This window comes from Adiantum capillus-veneris, chromosome 12 (assembly GCF_014529385.1).
Source record: "Adiantum capillus-veneris isolate H3 chromosome 12, ASM1452938v2, whole genome shotgun sequence".
Lineage (NCBI taxonomy): Eukaryota > Viridiplantae > Streptophyta > Polypodiopsida > Polypodiales > Pteridaceae > Adiantum > Adiantum capillus-veneris.
In genome coordinates, this window is record NC_140942.1 from 161976395 (window position 1) to 161980389 (window position 3995).

The following is a 3995-nucleotide window of genomic DNA, read 5'->3' on the forward strand; positions in this document are numbered from 1 at the left end:
CTCATTATCTTGAGCAATTAGTAAGTGATCAAATAAGTTTCAGTGATTTTAATTGTGTTTACTACATGTGCGAAAGTGGCAAATGAGCTTTATTTGCTCATACTCTTGCATGAACTTTATCTTTTTAAATACCTACACATCCTGTGATAAGATTGTGGATTTTGGGTGACTTTCATCAATCGCTATTTACAAGGCTTGTTTGAGGGGCCATCTCAATTATAATTTTAGCACTTTGTCAGATTTGAGTTCTGACTTCATGATTATGTGTCTTACGTCTTTTGTTTGGATTTGGGGATATTGAAAGTCCAATAAAATGAATTTGCATTGGTTTACCTCAAAGATATGAGAGTCAAATTGCTTGATTTGGATGTGATTCTACTGCTAGTTGTCATAAAATTGCTCATGCACTTGTCTTGCTATCTATATTAGATGGTTTGAGCATGTGCACTAGTTGCATCAAGTATGTCCATGGATTCGTCTTAGCATTGGCCTTCCACCTCTTTATTGAGCCACTTGATTATGCTTTATAAACAAAAAGCCTATGGGTAATAGTAAGTAGAGAGACAATTGGAAAGAATATCCATAGCAAAAGATAGCAAGGGGTTCAATTGTTATTTTTCACTACTTTGCTTTAATGGAAGCTTCGACTGTTCCATTTGCTTCGCCAAGATGCTTGTTGAGAGCATATCTACTGCGTGGAGTGTCCCGAATATGATTCCCACAAAGAAAGTGGGATGCACAATAAATTTTTTTGGAAGTCATTCTATGTGGAGACATAAATTTCAAACAGAAGAAATGTGCCACGATAGAGTATTTAAGGCAAAGATATTGAAAGCACATTTCTAGCATTCCACATATCCATTTCGCACATTTCAAAATTTAAATATTCCAAGGCTCCTGTTGCTTTTCAAAATCTAGAATCTGTAAATCTAAATATCAAAAGCAGAAGTCCTCCATCTTTTGAAGTACCCTTCTTTTCCTACTAAAAACATAAGTCACAGCATCTTCTGTTGTCTAACCCTACAGATTTCATCTTCTACATAGGCTTCTTGTCTCAGTTTGAGAAATAATTTCATGAGCACACATACATCCTCGTATTGAGGCTAAGTTACAAAAGTTACAAGACCTACCCCCTTTCAATCTATGCAACAAACAAAGGAACTGCAAGTAACAGCTTGCTATCAAAGAAACCACACCCATTGTCACCTTTTTTTTATTACTAAATGACGTGGGCTGTCAAAAAATGACTTCTCTCTGGTCCAGAGGACAGGTCATGCACTCGTTCCCATAAGCAATGAAATTTACAAGTAAGGCTGCTCATAACAAGGTCGACTTACTTTTTTAGTAAAACAGACAATTTATGCAAGAAACTAGTACCTTAATTGTAATAATGTAATTATCGCTTTCTGAGCTAAGCTCAAAAGTGAGACACACCGTAGCAAAACATGGTAAACTTAGTTTTTAAGGAACACACAAACTTTTATGTAAGAAACTAGTACCTTTGAGGTCATGATGTACCATTATCATAGCTCAAAAGTAGGACATTCTGCAACAACAACGTTGACTTTTGTATTAACACATACAAAGTAGTACCTTGAGCTGAACAAACTTCTTTCCATTAATGATCTAAGCACTCCTCCATACGCGTATGAATTACGTTGGCAATCCACTATCACAGACAATCATAGACCTCTTTTTGCAAAGTGCTTCAACATTGAGGAAAGCTGATTACAAATGCGGAAGGCTGCTTATTGTGATCGTCGATACTCCCCGACAGACAAGACAATCAACTCACGCACTCAAGAAGTGCATAAGCACTAATATATAATTTAGTATGACTATCATCTCCATCCTCCGCCAAAATACTCACATCCCAGATAGATGTTGTAAGCATCCTCAAAGCAGTGCCCATTTGCTATGAGCTGTTGAACAAGTAATGGCAAGCTGCCAAAAACATTTTCCGATGACATGAAAAATGCGCATTCACCTTCAGCCCTCACACCACATGCAATGCTTGCATTAAGCTCTTGTAACGAACAGTTGGTCATGGCAACCTTTCCTGCATCTGTTGGCATGATTAAATCATCGATTTCGCTTTGACAATCTGCTGACTTAGTGGGAGACATGAGCTCACAGTTGCCACTTCGCTGCTCTTCCTTCATCAATGATTGTATATTATTAACATCTGTGTCCTTCATATCTTGAAGCAGGTTAGTTAGGCGAGCAACCTGCAACCAAATTCATGCGGACATTTATAATGTTGAAAGGAAAACATAATGTTGCCGCCATAATCACAAAATGAGCAATTTATCAAATAAGGGAATGCTTTGACATCCCTAAACAAGTTAATACCCTAGAAAAAATCTACATTTACAGTACAACAATCACTGACCTTGCCTTCTGTCCGTATCAAAAGAAACCATTTGGGGAGGGAGGGGGAGTGGTGGGGGAAGATGTGTGTGCATCAGCATACAAATTCTGGCATGCATTTGTGTGTGTGTGTGTATGTGCAAATGTGCATGTGCATGGGCAGATGCATTAATGATATATATGATAAAGCTGATAATTTTTCACCTCCGCCTGCAACCTCTTGTTGTCTTCCACAGCTGACTCATAAACCTCTTGATTAAACTCTCCTTTTCCTTTACTACGGCATCATAATTGGCCTTGAGCGTCTCAAAATCATGTTCTACTTGCTTATTTTTCCAACGCGCAGCACGTCGATTCTGGAACCAGATTGCTACTTGGCGGGGTCGCAACCCCAAGCTGCTTAGCAATAAGAGCTTTTCTCTCTGGCTCCAGCTTGAGATCGGCATTAAAGCTCATCTCCAGAAAGTTTATTTGCTCCACAGTTTAGTCGACGGTTCTTGTCTCTTATATTGTCATTATCGATACCACTTGTTCCTACACATTGATAAGGGCGCTTCTTCAATCCCTTGCAAGAATCTGCAGCACGGAGTCAATAAACTATTCTTTTTAGTAGAGTCCATAGAGGAGCTGCGCTTCCCCTCTCTAAATATAACTTTTTCCTCCCTCTATAGCTAGCATCCATGTTAATATTGATTAAAACATGTGCACACTCAGACCATTGTGCTTGGCTGAGAGCCTTTCAACTGGCCTAATGAAGCAATTAGTGTAGCCTAGCACCTTACAAAAGTACAGTAATATAAAAAGAACTGCTCATTTGGTAGCCCTGATTCGTATGCCTAAAGAATTTTCCTACAATGAGCCCCTGGTAAAATTGCTAATGCAAGCATTAATTATGAAATTCAAAAAAAATAAAATAAAATTGTACAGAGACACATTATAGCAAAATTGGGCGCTCAACAGTTGTTAAACGACAAACTTACTAACCTTGAATAATCCAAACAGCTGCTTCTTTCCTATTTTTTACTATTCACAAAAATGAACCTCTTAACAGTGGGAGGTTATCAGTGCTCGAGCAAGGGGGGGGCCATGTTGAAGTTGTGAGATCCGGAACTCTGGAATCCTTCTCGCACTCCAAGGATGGCTGCACTAACCAAGCCGTAAAATAAACCTCCAAGCCGTTCCATTCCTCTACACAGAGAGCTCCACACGAAGTGGGCTCCACAAACTCTGCTATCCCTCTCTTAAGCTCCAAACTTCGCCTCTTCGTCTCCCAAGCCGCACCAAGAAATTTCTTCAAAAGTGGCCGCAAGGTTGGCTCAAAGCCACTGCCGAAAACAAAGACTTCCTCTGTCCAGTTCGTGCCCCAAATTGCTTGAATTTCCCTTTTTTTTCAAAACGCTATTTCACTTCCCAAAGCCAAGAGAACTTCTGTCAATGCCAACGTAACTGCGAAACGTTTCAAAGGCCGAAACGTTTTCCCCCTAAAACGTGGAGTTTCACCACGAAATGTTTCAGTCCAAATTTAGATCTAGCACAATGAAATGTGAGACCGAAACATGCGTTTAGTGACTTTGAAACTAAACCTATGGTAACTTATTGTTAGTGAAACGACTTGTGTTTCACTT

The 3995-nt window shown here is 39.3% G+C and overlaps 1 pseudogene; it reads right to left on the bottom strand.

Annotated features, from left to right (window-relative positions):
* Positions 1-1544: 1544 nt before the first annotated feature.
* On the bottom strand, positions 1545-3695 carry LOC147446783 (uncharacterized; annotated as a pseudogene).
* Between the last annotated feature and the right edge of the window lie 300 nt (positions 3696-3995).